At 40.6% G+C, this 18,508-nt stretch overlaps 1 pseudogene across 1 annotated transcript; it reads left to right on the forward strand.

The window, feature by feature from the left end:
• The first annotated feature begins 9,289 nt into the window (after window positions 1-9,289).
• On the forward strand, window positions 9,290-10,302 carry LOC308414226 (eukaryotic translation initiation factor 4 gamma 3-like; annotated as a pseudogene). The gene has a single exon. The product of its transcript is annotated as a eukaryotic translation initiation factor 4 gamma 3-like (transcript).
• The last annotated feature ends 8,206 nt before the right edge of the window (window positions 10,303-18,508 follow it).

Below are 18,508 nucleotides of genomic sequence, written 5' to 3' on the forward strand. Positions count from 1 at the left end.
CTGAATATAACTTCACTGTTCTTATAAAGCTAAAGCATAGAGAATGGTGTACAGAAAAGAAATATGATGTCTACATGTCTTAGAAGCTTCCACTCAGTCAGCCACAGGCAGGTGTTAAAGAAACAGTGTCACAGAGAGACAGCACTGAGTCTACACTGAAACTGCTTTATCAAAATATGAAGTTAGTAAGATGTAGCCCAAGCATTAAAGCTATTATAGATTCATAAAACAATTCTGTCTTTAAAGATCTACATTAAAGCAACAGTCATAGAATTCATCAACATGTCAATTAAGAAGGGCATCATACAAATATATGTGATCCTCATTATAAAAATTTAATACATCTCTAAAACTGTTTTAGACACTGAATTAAATGAGCAGAAACTCTGCTATGATATCATTCATAATGTGGAAAGACAGGAAAATGTTATGAACACAATCATCAAATGAAATAACTCTGGTGCTTTGATTGACAATGGCTTTCATGGACTTATATATTTGAATATTTGAGCTCCAGTTGGCAGAACTGTGGGAAGAATAATGAGGTATGACCTTGTTAGAGGAAATTTCTCTGAAAATGGTCTTTGACTTTCAGGACAGGTCCAATCCCTCCCTCTCCCCATTTCCCCTCCCCCTTCCCCTTTTCCTCTTCTCTTCCTCCCCCCTCTTCCACCTCTCCCCACCCCCTCTTCTTCCTCTCCCCCTCCCACTCTTCCTCTTCTCCCCTCCCCCTCTTCTTTCTCTCCCCCTCCCCCCTCTTCCTCTCCCCCTCCCCCCTCTCCCCCTTTCCCCTCTTCCTTCTCTCCCCCTCCCCCTCTTCCTCCTCTTCCCTCCCCCTTCTTCCTCTCCTCCTCCCCCTTCTTCCTCCTCTCCCCTCCTCCTTCTTCCTCTCCCCCTCCCTCCTCTTCCTTCTCTCCCCTCCCCCTTCTTCCTCTCCCCCTCCCCCTTCTTCCTCCTCTCCCCTCCCCCTTCTTCCTCTCCCCCTCCCTCCTCTTCTTCCTCTCCCCCTCCCCCCTCTTCTTCCTCTCCCCCTCCCCTTCTTCCTCCTCTCCCCTCCTCTTCTTCCTCTCCCCCTCCCCCCTCTTCTTCCTCTCCCCCTCCCCTTCTTCCTCCTCTCCCCTCCCCCTTCTTCCTCTCCCCCTCCCTCCTCTTCTTCCTCTCCCCCTCCCCCCTCTTCTTCCTCTCCCCCTTACCCCTCTTCTTCCTCTCCCCCTTCCCTCCTCTTTCCTTCCTCTCCCTCCCTCTCCATCCCTCTTCCTCTCCTCTCCCCACAGATGTCTGCTCTCAAGGGCCATGTTTCTTCTCTGTTGTCATGCTCCCTGCCATGGAGGTCATGGACACATCTCCTGAAGCTTCAGGCCACTCCCCAGTCAAATGTGTCTCTTTATGGCAATAGGAAAAATAATTAAGGTAAACTCGAAGACAGGAAGGTAATTTTGAATACAAACAATAACTAAGAAACACCAAGAACTATTGCACCCATCAGGAACAGAAAAGACCTTTGACAAAATCCAATATCTCTTCATGATTAAAGTCCTAAAAGACACTAGAAAGAACACTGCTCAGCATAAAAATAATTTGTAACCAGCCTAGAGCCAACAGCATTCTAAACAGAGAGAAACTCAAGTGATTTCCACCAAAATCAGGAGCAAGACAGGGATGTTCACTATTGAAGGAAAGCAAGGGGATAAAATACAGGAGAGTGAGAAGTCAAAGCATCCTTATTTGAAGACAATAAATTTAATACATGAACACTGAAGACATCTATAGGAAATATCTACACCTGCTAAAAACACACAGTAACGTAGCAGAATACATAACACACAAAATAACATGCAAAATTAGTAGCCTTCCTATACACAAGTGACAAACTACCAAGAAAAAATAGGGAATCACCTTTCACACTAGCCTCAAACAAACTGAAATAAGTCTAAGCAAGTGAAATACTTAAATAAAATCCTTAAAACATTGAAGAAAGTAATTGAAGAAGACTAGAAAGTAGAAAATCCGTTAATCTATAGCATTAATATTGTGAAAATGACCCAACTAGAAAAGTTAATCTACAAATTCAATGCCATCCCCCACAAAATTTCTATAATTCCATATGCATTGAAAGAACCTAATGTATATTTATCACGTACCCATCACTTCCTGATCCTTCCATCATATAAGTGCATCGTACTCTGATCATTATTGGTGATGGGTCTTTAGGTTTCTTCCAGTTTGGGGCGATTGTGAGAAAAGCTGTTATAAACACATGCATACAATTATTTCCTCCTCTTAGGGAAATATGCATATGTGGGACTTTGGGCCAGGTCAGAGACGGGAGTGGCTTCCGCTGCTTCCAGTGGTGGGTCCGGCTGGGTGCTCGGGTTCAGGTGAAAAGGGGAAGCCTGGGACAGGGAAGGCGGAACCAATTCTGCTGCTTTTGTTTCTGGGTCTGTACTTTCCCTGTTTCTGCCTCTGTGACGACGAGGTGCCAAGCCAGGCTGAACCCAGCCAGCAGGTGCAAGAAGCTTCAGGAAAGGAAATCTCTTCCCAAATAGCGTGTTAACAGTTCTTAGAACAAAGGCTCTCAGACAGCAGAATGATTCTTGCACAGCTTTACTCTTCAGCTGTCCCCCATATATACGGTTTTTGAAATTGTTTGGAGTCTGACAACAGATGCTTCCTATTGGCTTTGCCTTAGGGCTTAGGAAAGCCTTGTTTACAAAATTGGTGGTGTGGTCCTGTTTCTCCCTGGAGTTTACATGACCTGTGGCCATATCCTCATCTGTGAAGGAGGGACTTGGGGGCGTGGCTGATTTGGCTGAGGTTCACATCACATCCCCTCCTTTGGAGGAGAGACTTGGTGGATGACTGACACCATTTTACAGGTTGGAGTGGGCAGTGTGGTACTTATGGTGGAATGAAGGGGCCTAATTTCTGGGAAGACTAGGAAGTTTCTTGCCATCCCTTAGGGTCCTCCCAGGCTTCACTTATCTCAACCGAGAACTAGGGTACTCTTAAGTGCCACCAACTGCCCCACGTGTATAGAAACATTTGAAGGAATGGTTGGATTATAAGATAGTCATAGATTTAATTTTAATTGTTATTTAATTTTTTCATGCAATATATTTTTATTACAATCTTTCTTTCTCATAACTTCTCTCAGATCCTTCATACATCCTTACCCACCCAACTTCATGTTCTCACTGTCAAAAAAAAGTCACAGTAAAATAAAAATATTAAAACAGCTGAGCAGAAATTAAGAAAAGGAAATCAATATTACAAAAAAAATCAAAACCAAAGAAAAAGCCACTCACATGAAAATATGGAGCCTATTTTAAAGTTGGCCAATCACTCCTGAGCATGGGACCTGCCATGAGTATAGTTGATATACCCAGTAACATTCATGCCGGGGGTTTTGCCTGGTAGGCCTTGTGAGCTAGACCTTTCTAAGTCTTCATCTTATAGCCTCTAAATAAAAAGTACTAGATTTGTAAAACTGAGGTTATAATAATCAAATGGTCAAAGCAATCCATTCCTGATTTTGCTAATACAACAGACATAGAGAAATTAACATCTTTCTTCTTCCCCATGAAGCAATTATTCATTCCTTTTAGATTTGCATATCATGATAGATGGTAAGTATTCTTTGTAGTAGACTAAGTGGAAACTCTTAAAATTCTATAACCAGATATCTCAGATGCTAATCTAGACGTCTGGACTCCACACACATTGCTCACTATATGCCTTCAACACGGAGACATCCATGGAAGCATGGAGGCAGTGGATTTCCCATGCACTTTTATCATTGCCTGGAGGAGCAGGAAGACTTGGGGAAAGTGATAGTAAAACATGAATGAGAAGCTTCAAGGACCTTTTAGCAGCTAAGTATAGGCGGAGGTCATTGCAGGAATTATCCAGCACCTCCCATGAGCATCTGCTGCTTTGTTACCATTTCAGTATTCTCAGACAGGCCTCCTTAAAACACACACACGATTTAAATACTATAGGATGGTACTGAGCCAGCACAGCAGTCACTGAACATTTGCATGACTCCATCACCACTAGGCCCTGTGCTTCCTCGAGTCCTTACGTCATTCATTTTTAAGTATAGAAACCTGATTCAAAGTTTCAATAGTTTTCACTAATGATTTAAAGATTGTTCTGGACCTTGGAGATTCTGTGAAAACCTGTTGCCTGATATGGAATCTAGGGGTGCTATCAATGATCTCTGCTTTATATATATTGTAAAAATTCAGGCGGTGAGATTTAGAAATTTAGGATTTTTTTTTTTGTAGCCCTAAGATACACTCCCACTTGAGGATTTTGAATGGCTTACTGCCTTCAAGGACACTCTCTGTGTAATTTGCAAGTAAAATGAATTTAAATTGTTTGTCTATGTCTTATTTCTAGCTGAAGAACACACAGTGGGAGATAGGTAATGGGGGAGGGTTTTGGTTTAGTATTTTAATATCCACAACTTTATCACTCTACTGTAATAAGACACACTTATTACACACACACACACACACACACACACACACACACACACACCTTGTTTTTCTGGTTTTCCAATTAGTAGCATGGATATTTGTTTTCAGCCTAGACATGGAAAATGAGCAGATGCCATTCAAAGAATTGTACTAGGACACACACACACACAAGAGGCACATAGACAATAGGCACACAGACATAGACACATACAGACACATAAATGCACAGACACACATGGACACACACACAAACACAGGCAGACACACACACACACACACACACACACACAGAGCTTTATTGTTAACTTTTATTGTTATGTTGAATACTTGTTTTCATCCTGGATATCAAAATGAGCAGGTACTATTCAAAGAATCCAACAATACCTTTGAAATCTTGACATCCCATATAGGTAGAGGATAAAACAGAAATGAAGGGGGCTCAACTTTACAAGAGAACTTTACAATTTGAATAGCGTGGTAAGGGCATCTTCATATTTAAATCAGTATTCATTAGTGCTTGATCATATCATCTTTTTGAAGGCCCCAGTCTATTGAAAGAAACCATTCCTTTCTATAATGTGTTCTGTCTATGCTTTAAGCAATAAGAAGCAATGCTTGTCCTTTTGAAGGGGTAGATTTGTAATCAGAGGATGTCATTGATCTGCCCCAGTTCAACCATCAGCATACATCACATATCCAGGTAGGTTCAGGCTTCCCCATATGAACAAAGACTTTTAAAAAGCTAAAGCATATGTTATTTAACTATTGAGAGAATTTTCAAAGAAAAAAATCCTAATGTATGATTTTAACTCTGTCTCCAGACATCTGCAGCCACTTGGCCAGTTCTTATTTTGCTAGTTAAAAAGCACTCACTGTTCTGTACAAGTCTCTGCAGGTGGTTATTGCAACCCATGTAGATCAAGGGTCCCCTCTGCTGGCAGAAATATGGACCAGAAATCAATTCAAAGCACCCTGTCCAACCCACCAGTAACAGGAAGGTTTGAAGGTAGAAGGGAGTAGATTTCAGAGGCAAAAGCAAAGGGCCAGGTAGCAGAAGTTTTCAAAGTGCTAACATTTTCATCGAAGCTCTTTAACTTCACTTTACACATTCCAACCAAATAATTTGAATTTCTTTACATTTTATAGGCAAGCCATTTGTTTGGGTCAAGATGGTAAGAGAAAAGAAACTGTTGGATAAATGATGTTTTGAACAAAGATTCTCTTAGAACGTTAGTTGTCACCCTATTAATTTTAGACATTGAAAAAACAACAAGATTTCAAAAGTTTCAGGTTCCAGCGACCATTTTACCTAAGCTTTCTAACAATAGTTTCATTACTCCATTTAGTAAATCAATTATTTATTCAACAAATACTGTATATATATATATATATATATATATGATTTTTGGTAAATGACTATGGTATCCTAAAAAGGATTTTAATATTAAAGGTATATACAATACATCTGATAGAAATAAAGAGATGCAGTGCAGTGTCTTAATTCCACTCTGCCAACAGAAGTGGTACATGAGGTAGAATGTGTTCACCAAGTATTAGAAAAGTCCCCCATTGATCAGACTTTTGCCAAATGAAATATGAATCTAAGGAAACGCCTGCAGGGAATGAGTAACATGATTGTTGTGACTCAGACCCAAAGACTAACCTGCAAAAGAAGCAGTGTTGGGAGCAGAGGCAGGGGCAGGACATTGGTAAGTAGTTCTGATCGAAGAAATGCAGTATCTTCAGGATTGTTGTAGGTTAGTGGAGTTGGTGAGAGAGTATTTTAGGCAAAGACACCAGTAAAAAAAAAAAAAAAAATTGTTGTCACAGTAAATTACCAGGAATGGTCTAATAGAAAAGTTCTCAGGATGGCCTGTTGGCAAAAGTAAGAGTTTTTAAGAGCTGTTCAGAGCAAATGTACTGCATTGCATAATCTCACAAGAGAAAGGACAGAATTTAAAAACAGAAGTGTGTTTTATAGCAAGGAACCTATTGCTGTTTTATGTGTTGACTGTAAACTTCTGAGATTTTTCTTTTCCTTTGGAATATAACGGTTATTCTGCTGTTGCTCTGCCTCAGACTTACTGACAGGGTCACCACACTCTGAAGAAAGAGAAAATCCTTCCAGAGCAGATGCTGTTTACATATTTGCTTGAATTTGTTATTTCTGTCCTGATTTTTTTTTTTATCAACCCACAGTAAGCAGCAAAAAGTGCCAGTGCTAAGCTGGAAGACAAATGACTCCACTATCAAAGAGGAAGGAGATGCTGCACAGTTGTACCAGTCAAGGAGAGTAAGACTAAGAAAGAGCTAAAGTCTCCATTTCTATCTAAGACTAGGATTAGTCTGTTTGTTTGTTTGTTTGTTCATCTAGTCAATTAAAAGGGAACGTTTGTAGCTACTCTAGGCCATTCCAACAGACCACCATTGACTTGAGCAGGGATTCCACTCTTCTCCAAAGACAGTAACAAAATGGAACTAATTGTGTTCATGGTTTTAGTCCATTGTCTATTTGTGTTTTGTGAAAGAAAAAAAAAAAAAAAACTCATCTTTTCCCCCATAGCTTTGGTTCTGTATACATCAAAACATGTATATTGAAGTTAGACTAAGTTTCCTGTGCTCTAAACGTCCCTTACAGTTCATTTGTCCAAAGCTCATCTCCTTTTGTTGGTATTAGCAATGAAGGTCTTTGGGAGGAGATGAAGACATGGACGTCTCACCCTAATAAATGACGGATGTCTTATAAAGACACTGGGAGGAGTTAGTCTCAGGGTTTTTCCTTCTATTTTATTATTATCATTATCATTATCATTATTATTCACACAAAGAGCCAGAATTTGCTTTCCAGGAGTAGGCAGCAATGGCTCAGACTCGGCCTTCCCGGACACCGCCAGAGCCAGGAACATGGCTTCCCAGCCTCCAGAATCACGGTAGACAAATGTTCTTTATGAATATTTGTGTCAGGTGTTTTATCCATAAATGATCTGAGAACATTTATCGAGTGGCCCAATGATGTTCCCCAGGAAACTTTCTAAACTCCAGATAAAAAAAGTGTCTTAGAAAGGGAAGAGGCTATAATTCTATAAAGCAAAGCAAGACTAAAATATGAACAACTGAAGGTTGGAATCATCATTCCTGAAAGTCTGAAGTTGTTGGAGACCATGGTGGACAGGCTGTTACACTCTACAAATTTCATCCATGTTGCAAATTAACTCTGCTTTCTAACTTTACTCAGGAGTTTGCAATTCTCTTCAGATTCAGTATTGCTCATTGTAGGTTTATGTTAAGGTGATACATGATTGGACAGGAAAGAGGTAGGCAAAGAAAGGAGCAGAGATTGGAGGAGAGGAGATTCCTGTAGGAACAAAAATGGAGGCAGATGTCTATGTTTCCCTTGACCCATCTCTTCATAAATAAGGTTTATAAGGGATGGAATTGTATGAGATCAATTATCTTACCTAGGTTGGCAAATTATACACATTGGATCAGAGTAGTTTGGTGTGTTCTTTGAAGTGACTACTTAATTGAGTTGAAATGGTGTAGTGGCGGAGCACATAAAACCCTCCACAGAGTTTGGACGTGTGTGTGTGTGTGTGTGTGTGTGTGTGTGTGTGTGTGTTTAAGGTTTGGCAACAGCACACCAAGGGAAAGTGAGCGAAAACAAAGCACCAGGGTGGTCATATCTACCGGGGACAGAGCAGCAGGGGTGGTAGAGTGAAGTGTACCCGAGTTCATAGAGGACGTGTAAGGCTGTCAAGTTGGAGATCCCATAGTGCCAGAGTGCGGGAGCCGGAAAAGCATGGGATAAAAGTTTAAGCACCATTTTAATATTTACTACATGTTATAGTGACACTTTAATATTTATTGATATAAGGGGGTGGCATAGCTAAGCTGATAAATTAATCACAACATACATGCAAGTTATAGGGTTTGATTCGCCAACTCCCCCCCCCCAAATCTAGTTAGGCATTGTGACAACGCAACATCCCAACAACAGGGAGAAATAGACAGGGGATCTCCAAGACAAATTGGCTTCCTAGACTAGCCAATCAGCACGCTGAGTTCAGCTGAGAAAATGAGAAGTCTCTTTTCTTTTTAAAATAAGCAGAAAAACATTGAGGGAAATATGCTCTAAGACACACACACACATACACACACACACACACACACACACACACACACACACACACACCTCTGGGTCTCAACCTTCTCTACCTCATCAAACTTCCTGGCATGGTTTTATGTCCCATAGGAAACAAATGGTACCAAAATGGAAAAGCCTGAATCTTCTATAGTAAGATATGGTAACTTCATAAACGATCCACAGTTTATGAAGTCACGTAGGACTCGTCTTTGCTACCTTTCACTGTTCTCTGGTATAGACCTACTCAGAAGGAATTAAGCCTTTCTATTAAAGGGAGGTTTGGAACAGATTTTTACACTGAATTTTAGCCTTTTCCCCACCCTATATCTTGAATCTGATTGGTCCCCATAGGGACATGTTCAAGCAGATGGTTCACAGCAGGTGGCGCTGATTGGAAAAGCTGTGGCCAGAGCAGCAGCAGCAGAGGCAGTGGCGGCCCCTCTCACAGGACTCTCAGGGCCCTCCAGACCCCAGCGCCCCAACAAATTCCCCAAGGATTGGTGCAACCCCCTCTGGAGGATCTGATCTTTCCTCCCATAGTCTCTGCAGTCTACAGTACAGTAACACAAATAGCAAGCTAGCCCAGGACACCCGGCCTCTTCCCCTTACTCAGTAAATAAAATAAACAAGGGGCACCCCAATATTGTGGCCACGCCTCCGGGACATGCAGCGTCCTCTGGACTCTCAAACCCGGTATCCTTCTGGACAGAATGCAGGTCCAGCCACATTGGTCTCTCCTCAAGCCCCTCAGACAATGAATTCACAATCTCAGGCCTGGTCCCTGTTTGCAGCGGGGCCTGCGCCTGCCCATCAGAGCTGCCATCCCAAACAACAATCTTTCCATTCCTCCATTCCTGGTGCACAGACCCCCACCTCCATGCATCAGGCCAATCAGCACACCATGATGGTAAACCATTTTTCTATGCCATGCCCAGGGGCCTCAGTACCGCCACAGCGGCCCTCCGTATGTAGGGCCCCCACAGCAGTATCCAGTTTATCCACCTGGCCCTGAGCCTTTATTCTGGACCAGGACCTGGGGACTTTGCTAATCCTTATGGGTAGTCTTTTTACCCAAGTCAGCTACTGTATCAGTCAGTACCTGTCGTAGTGCCTACACAGCAGCCAAGAGAAAAAAAAAATACTATACGAATTTGAGACCCAAATCAGGGAGGTAAAGACATAACAGAGGAGAATATATCTGGAGGTGGCAGCGGAAATCCCACTCCATGTATAGGAAGACCCGCATCCACACCCACTCCTCAGCTCCCCAGCCGGGTCCCTGAGCACAGCCCGTGGCATATGACACCGTGGAGAGAGCTCACCTGATGTCAGCACTGCTGTCACTGCAGCTAGCAACCAGAAGCAAGAAGAAAAGCCAAACCCAGATCCGGTGCTCCCGTCTCCTTCAACAGCCCTTAGGCTCATGCTTAGCGGGGAGAAGTGGACCGCTGCAGGATACCCCACCCCAGAGCATCCTCGGGCTTCATCACCCACCCTTCTTCCACTTGCCCTGAGCTCAGTTCCTTCCCCCACGTCCGCTGCCCTTAGCAGCCAGCCACTGTTCACGCTGAGGCCAAATGTGAACTTTCTTCCTCAAAAGAAGATATGCCTCCTGTACCCAGCCCCACATCTTGCACAGCAGCATCAGGCCCTTCACTAACAGATGGCAATTTCTAGTACTATCCTAATTAATGAAGACAGGAAAATGGAGTGCGCCCCGACTCCCATTGCCCCGTCCACGCTGCCTTCTTTCTCTCCAGCTCCTACAACTCCCCCAGCTTCTCTCCTGTCCTGTCTGCCACCTTTGTCCGTTCCCCTGATGTTGCTACTGTGGTCCAGAGAGAAAGCCTGAGAACTTGCCTGAGCAAGGATGCAAAGAAAACGCAGGACAAAGCAGAGGCCGAATCAGATGGGCAGAGGAGACTGCGGATCCCCAGAACTTACATTCAGGAAGGAGCCCTGCCCCCAAAACATCTAATGAAAGCTGACACTCTAGTCGATTTCTCCAGTGCTGTGCTTGTTTTTCTAGTACATCCTGCAAAAGAGTTACTCCATTGTCTGGAATACAGTAAATGTCTCTAAGGTATATGTTGAGTTGTGTTTTGTTGCCTTTGGTTTTTTTAAACTCATCTACTCGGTGTTATTTTCCGTTGCTTCAAAACTAGAATGGAAATCAGCGTGGTCTTCAGCCCCCAGCCCTGTCTTTGCGGGATTCTAAACCAGCCAACTCCTGTGTAACTGAGTCCCGAGTGGAGGGCTGGTCAGGGGAATCCCACGCAGAGCATCACTGTGGGGTCGAAGAACGAAGCCCCCTTTGGATAGATACATTAATGTCTCACTTTTTCTTATAAAAGCTTTATTCTACCTTGGCAATGATACTGTATACACTTGTAACTCAGCACTCCAGAGAGGGAGGCAGGAGGGCCCAGTCACCCTCCAGCTTGGGCTGCTCTTTCTGCAAAGCGACCTCCAGGCTATTGAGACTATGTAGAGACTCAGTTAGACTGAAAAGAACGTTTTTTTTTTTCCTTTTAAGTTCTTATCTAGTCACTTTTATCCTGAAATAGTCTTCTGCAAGTCAATTTGTTTTTTTTTTTTTTTTTTTTTTTTTTTTTTTTTTTTTTAGTAGTATCACCTAGGATCTGAGGATTAGATTTTTTTTATCAATTAAATAAATTTAGATTGAAGAAGAAAAAAGAAAAGAACCAGACTATGAAGTTTCAGGATGAAAAAGAAAAGAATGAGACTATGAAGTTTCAGGATGATAAAAAATAGGATGGAAAGAAAGACAGGAGAGAAGGAAAGAAGGGGAACAGAAGAGGATGGGATGAGGTAACACTAAATGGCTGGGAAGAGTATTAGTGTCCAGATGACAAGCTGGAGAGAGGAAAGTGTGCATCTTTAAAAGAGAAGGGGCTGTTCACTAAAACAAGTTGAATTTCCATGGAAGAAAGTCCCATCACTCCCTTAACTTCTTCCTTCACAGAGCCTCCCATAATGCAAACAGGCAAAGGACCTCTACAGCGCTACTTTTTAAATGTTTCCACATTTTAAATAATCTTTGTCATTCTTTTCTTCAGGTTCGTTCCTCTGCTGTACTTAAATGGTGTCCTGAGTCTGTGGATACACAGGAAAACTGATTGGATAAAGTGTTCCAACACTGGAAATTAGTTTATTGCAGCAGAAAGCCACTCCTGGCTATTTTCATTTATTTACTTACTTGTCTGTCTGTTTATTTGTTTTGGGTTCAGAAACAATGCTCTATCATAACTTACTCCACTTACAAACCAGACAGGATTTATCTCTGAGCTCCCGACTCTTCTCTTGCTATCAGTTCACATTTAGGCAAAACATCCTGCTGAGAGCACCCATAAGATGTTGCCATGGCACTGAGGCCAAACACTGAGATCACTGTCACCAAGACATAACAAGAGGGCGGCAGGGACACTGCTCTTTGCACAGTGTGAGTCCAGTGAATGGTAATGTTCTTTCTTCTAACAGTGCAGCTCAGCTCCTCTGTTAGTGACTCCCACCCCAGTGACTGAGGCTTTTACGAGCCTGACATCATATCTCTGTCGTTCCCCCATGCACTAATATCAGAAACATTCACCCGTTACTCCATCCCCATGGGACGTCTATGGAAATGCCAGGAATCAACAGATGGCAGCTGTTGAGACCCAACCCAGACTCTGTTTTTCCAGGTTGCTGTCTAGAAACATGTGTTCAAAGAAAAAGAGCAAAATTCTCCCACATTTGTATTAATAAAGGTAAAATTGTAAAAGGGGAGAATTTTGATCAAAAAATGTACTGCTTTGGCCAGAAAATTCACTAATATTTTAATTTGCTTTAAGCCTCCTTATAATTCTTACATTTTTACATCCTCTTATCTCCCCCATCAAAGGGTAGGGTTGGTTTCATATGCAATTAATTGAGAAGATATGATTGAGGATTCTGGCATGACATCTGCAGCAAATATTTTCAAGAAAGGATGTGAATTTCAACAAGCTGCTTAGAGAAGTTCCAGATCTTTCCTTATCATTTCTCAGCAGCCTTAGCTTAGAGCATCTAACTAGAGAAGGTGTCTGTGTCGGGATATGAAACAGCAGGAACCAACTACTCCAAATGGCAAAGCTTATGCAGTTTTTGAAACATTTTTGTTTGTTTTTCACTTCACTGACTTTTACTGGATATAGATGGGATTGGTTTTTAAGAAGAAATAATTGTACTACCTTCAACCCACTTCCCAAGAACAACCATGATATAAATTTTAGGGCTAATCTTTTCCCCTCCACACATCTTCTATTTGAAAGGAAGAAAACATGATGTGAAATTAACAGTGAACTAGAGTCATCTGGGAAGAACCTTATTGAGGAATTTTCTACAATTTATTGACACCCGGATCAAGCCACAACCCAGATCTCACTCCATTCACACAACTCCCTTCCTTTGATGGTTTACTACCACCTGTTCTCTGCCTCTGTCCCAGGGTTTTTCTGTACCCCAAAATCCCACAAACACAACTCTACCCCCCAATAGCTTTTCATACAGGTTTATATATTCAACTCTCAATCCATAAACCCTCTACACAACAAAATTGTATCAAATAGACAAAGATATAAACTGCCCTTTTATATGAGATATTAGACCTGTAAAATCCTTAATGTTCATAGTTTTTAACACCAGTAATTCCCACCGGGGTCCAGCTGGTCCTTGGGAAGCTCCATGTTGCCACAAACTCTAACCTCCTCCTCTCTGACCTCTTCAGACCTCTCAGCCTTCTCCACCTCCCTCTCCCTGCCCAGTCACTGGCTTTCCTTTATTTTACTAATTAAAATGGGAAGGTGCAGTTGGAGTCACGGGGACATGGAATTAACATTAAAATACAAACAGCTTCAGGACCATCTACAACCCCACACCTAGATGAACAGCAGAAAAACAATGAATTAGTGCTGAGAAAGAATTGATCTTCTCCAGAGATGTGAAACCTGATGAGCTGTTAAATCAAAATGGTCAGACTATAACTGAACATCACTAAAGATGGCTCTATTTAGAAATGCATATAAACATAATGATTAAAGAATGAGGCCATATTTTGAGAGGAAGTGAGGAGAAGGAGAAGCGGTTGAGGGAAGAGAGAGAAGAGAAATTATATAAATGCAATACTCACACATGAAGTTCTCAAAGAAAATATGTTTAAAACTGAAAAAGTAAAATCAACTAAGATTGGCCTACAAGGGAATATAATCACTTTCATACTGGTTTATTTTTCAGACTCACATATCAGCTGCTGCATGACAGCCATATCTCAAAGTACTACAAAATACCCTGAGGAACTGAATTTTGAAATGATAGATCATCTACCAGCCCCTTTAGAATGTATTGATCAATTCTGCCAGCCTATAGTGTGATGTGTACTAATATATTATTTATGGGTGACGTCCATCCTTACATTTATCTTTAACTTAACACACTTTGAGATTCTATCCTTTTATCTGAGAAAGAGCTGGTGATTAACAAAAAGATTTATTTTCTCGAAGCCACAGCAAGCAGGTGAAATCTAAGATAACTGTTATCTCTTCCAGCTTGCTCTCCTTTCTACATGGGCAGAGATGAAAGGAAATCAAGAGTTGCCTGTTGATAGACAAATGAAAAACCGGTACATTGTTATTGATTGTTTTTCCTTTCATGTTAGCATTTTATTTAAACCAGTACAAGCACCATGCTTACCAAAGGACTCCAAAATAAACATTCGGTATGAACTAGCAGAGACTAAAACCACAGGTTAAGAAGTATTGCCAGATGTTGGTTTTCTTAAGCAATGACAGAGAACTACCAAAAGTCCATAAGACTAAACCACCAGTGTTTCAAGCCTCCTGAATGAGATTCCATTGGACCATCAGAATCAGTGGACTTGTCCTGGCATGATAGTGATCTCAAGTGGTATTCAAGTACTAATATTCCAAATGTAAGAAACTGTTTCTCTCACAATTGCTTTATAATTGTTTTAACATTATAGGAACACGATCACAGATCTGAAGTCTCAAATGGCCTCCCAAGACATATTCAGCTTGGAACCATCAGCTTGAGAGGCCTGGGAGATGACTTACATCTTCTGGAAATACAAAATAAGATTCATCCAGAAACATTTGCAGCATTTCTTCACATAAGTTATAAAGGCTCAAACTTTATGAATTCCAGTATTATCAGTCTACAGTACAAATACAGAGCTTTACTGTATTAACACTCAATAGAACTGATAGGATAGAAGTTACTCTCCACTTCCCAAACACTGGCATTTCAATTCTTATGAAAGTGTCTGTTTACTAGTTATTCTCTAGTTGACATACAAATTAATGTAGTCACTTGAGTTTTACAAGTGTCCAAACATTTCTTATGTGCAGCTTGCTTTAGTTTCTGTCTAAGTGGGAAAAGAGCCATGTTTAATTTAGCAATAAACTCTTCTAACTGGAAACCATTAGTGAAAGAGTCAGACCAGGATACAGTTTATAGATAAGTTTAGCTACTGAAAATAGGAGACAAGAAGGGAGGGAAATGCTAATATACATCTTTGCTACAAATTATTTCATAATCACAATCTAGCAACACCTCTCATACAAGAGAGTGTTTCTCTCACAGGAGAGATGTTTAACTTTCACTAAGAATCCAGTTAACTCCTCAGACAATTCATAGTTTAGAAATCAATTAAACAAGACTTTTGTTAGCTTTCTTCCTAACATAATTGTGTCAATATCAGAACAAATCACTGTTAAGAACTCAGACCTTTTGGGAGTTCAGCACAGGCACCTGAGACTGCCTGTCTTCATATGTCACTTACGTTGTCACCAAATCCATATGACATATACATTGTGATTTCTAGTTGGTCTGACAACTTAGTACGATCAGAATTTCCAAAGCAATACTTGCTTAAAAAACAAAAGAGGTTCCCAGGAAGAGTGACTTCCTAAAAGGAAAGATTGAGGTTGAGTAGGAATGGTTGTTTCTGAAAGACATGGAGTGAAAAAAAAACCTGAAATTATGCAATCTGGACATACTCTTTATGGAACAGCAGAAAAAGAATAGGAAAATACTTTAAAAGAATGTAGGTTTTATCGAAAGAAAAACTTACATAAATACTTTGCCAATACTTTAGGGTACAGGACTTACAAACTTGTCTAAGGACAAACTGAATAACCATATTCTACTGATGTTCCAACTCAAGGCGCTACCTTACCAAAGATCCATATATTGGTAAGGGGCAGAAAAGCTTGAAAAAGAAAGCGGCTCACCACCCATGCTGCTGCTAGAACTAGAGACTGACAGTCCTGTGTATGGCAGGCCAGTACCATCGGCCTGATGAAAGACCAGGACATTTCAAAAACTGGTTTAAATATACAAGCCAAAATTTAAAAACTGGATTAAAATGTACACCTGTACCACTATATTTGAAAGCAGACATAAATAACCTGGTGAAACAAGTCCTTGTTTTCATCATTCAGAAACATCAAAGTCACTCTCTACTTGAACCTCATTTGCATTTCTATACGATTATAAGCAAGTTATTCTCTATCTCATCCGAAAATATCTGTATAACAAACTCTTTAAACTTCTTGAATGAAGTTTTCTTGCTCTCTAGACACTGAAATAAAGGAACATTTCCATTCATGAACCAACACAAACACCTCTTTCAGCATTTACAAATTAAAATATTATTGATTTTAAAAATATTTCAGGATTTTGCTTTATGACAGAAAGAACTGTAAGGAAACAATGACTTTTTAAATTACTTTTATTTTGTTACCTGCCTCCTTGTCCATCCACAGTCAAAAACACTGACCCAGAATTGTTCCCATCTGAAAGAACCGCAGGGACAAGAACTGAGAAGCAACTGAGGGAAAGGAGGTTAGTGGCCATCACAAGTGATCTGGCCTCATCTCAAGGGGAGGCTCTAAGATTTGAAGCTGTTACTGATGCTAAGATGTGCTTGCAGATGGGAGTCTAGCATGGCTCTCCTCTGAGAGGAAACAATATCTAAAAACAAGTTCCCATTTCCCACTGGATGCTGTCTTTCACTTAAAATAGAGAACCAAAACTCTTGAAGTTTCTCTAAGGGGAATTAGATGTTCTCTCTATCTTCATATATTTCCAGACCTGAATCTTACTAGTTTTAAGACTGTAATTGCTGGTTTATAAATGTCCCTATCCATATTTCCAACTTTCTATGCCTAGCTTTCAATTGTAGAAGGCATTTATAAAACTCTTTTCTATTCTCTGTCACTAGACCTAGGTCATGTTTATATAAACTTTTATTACATACTACCTACTTGGTTAAATCCCTATCAAGCAGAAATTTTGAAACTCACATGAATAAACTATTTATTTAATGCTGCATGTATGTATTTATAGAGAGTTTTTATGGATGTAACTATGTGTTCATATATGCATGGGTGCATGTATGTGCATAGCAGGTACATATGACTGTGTTTGTGTTTCTAGAGATCAGAGATTGGTGGCTAATGTCATCCTCTTCTACATTCTATGTTAAACATTGAGGCAGTTTCTCGGGCAGAACCTAGATTTTACCAGTTGAGATAGTGTGGCTAGCCAACTGGCTTCAGTGATTCTGGGTGATAGAATTATAAGTAGACTGGCACATCTGCCCAAGACTTTATGTGGGCTTGGGAGCCTCAAGCCTTGGTCTTCATACTTATGCATCTGTAGCATTACATACTGAACCATTCCTCAGGCTATTTGTTTGTGCTTTGAAACATCCAATTACACTTTGTTAAGCTGTAATTGGTGCTCTAATGAACTGAAGACCATAACGCACATTCTGCTGCTAGGAATTAAGAGATTACCATGGGCTAGTTGGGGTGCAGTGGGCTTCATTAGAACATTTTGTATTCATTCCTGAATTCGTTCAAATACTGAATTCAAGGTTTGTTGGTTTTGTCCTTTCACAGGAACAACCAGATGATAATGCTGTCTGTTTACGCTGGTACCCACAGAGAACTTCCAAGATTCCCCGACACCTTGCAATTTTTAACTCATGAAAACCGATGATTCAAATACCAAAGATTGTGAGACAGGGGCAGGATTATAGAAACTGCTGTGGTTTTAGAAACTTGTTTAAGCACTGTCGTGATTCGTGACATGTCTGCAATTTGAAAGATATAATACGTCACCCTCAAGCTGACTTGGCATTGATGAAGATGGGACAGCTGAGACTTAATACTGGAAACTGGACTTACTGTGTCGGTTTCCCAAACCCCTCTAGTTAAAATGAGCCTTTGACAAAGATTACATTTTCTACATCTTTCCTGACAATTTACCCTTTGAGGTTCTTTTTGTGTAGCAGGATTTTATGAATTTTTGAAGAAACAAATTTCATGAATAACTGAAATGGGTCATGAAATTTCTTATATAAACTATTTATTGGGTTGTGAATACTATCCAAGCACTTGCATTTCAAAGTGTCCAGGTTTGCTATATGTGTCTTTATTTACACGTTTGGGTCTTTTGTATTGTTTGGTATATGTGGTGGTGTTTATGACATTAAATGCCTTTTAAAGAAGATCAAACTGATGAGTAGCATGGCTCTTTTGGCAGCCCCACTCTAGCAAAGATAATTTCTATAGTTGCCCTTCAGGAACCTAACACTCAAATAAGTGGAGATATTGTGCCCCAGAAGATAGGTATCTTTGAAGGGGAATAAAAGAGCTTACACAAGACATTTTCTAGGGAAGCTTTCCAGAGTCATCAAGCTAATTACTAACAGCTTGCAATCAATTGCATTCTAGGCACTGATATATAACTATGTAAATTATAGCTATCTTTATCTAGCAAAGAGAATTGCTAATTCTAATTCTGCAATGCACATGGAAGT

Source organism: Micromys minutus, assembly GCF_963924665.1.
Source record: "Micromys minutus genome assembly, chromosome: 33".
In the NCBI taxonomy this organism is placed as follows: Eukaryota; Metazoa; Chordata; class Mammalia; order Rodentia; family Muridae; genus Micromys; species Micromys minutus.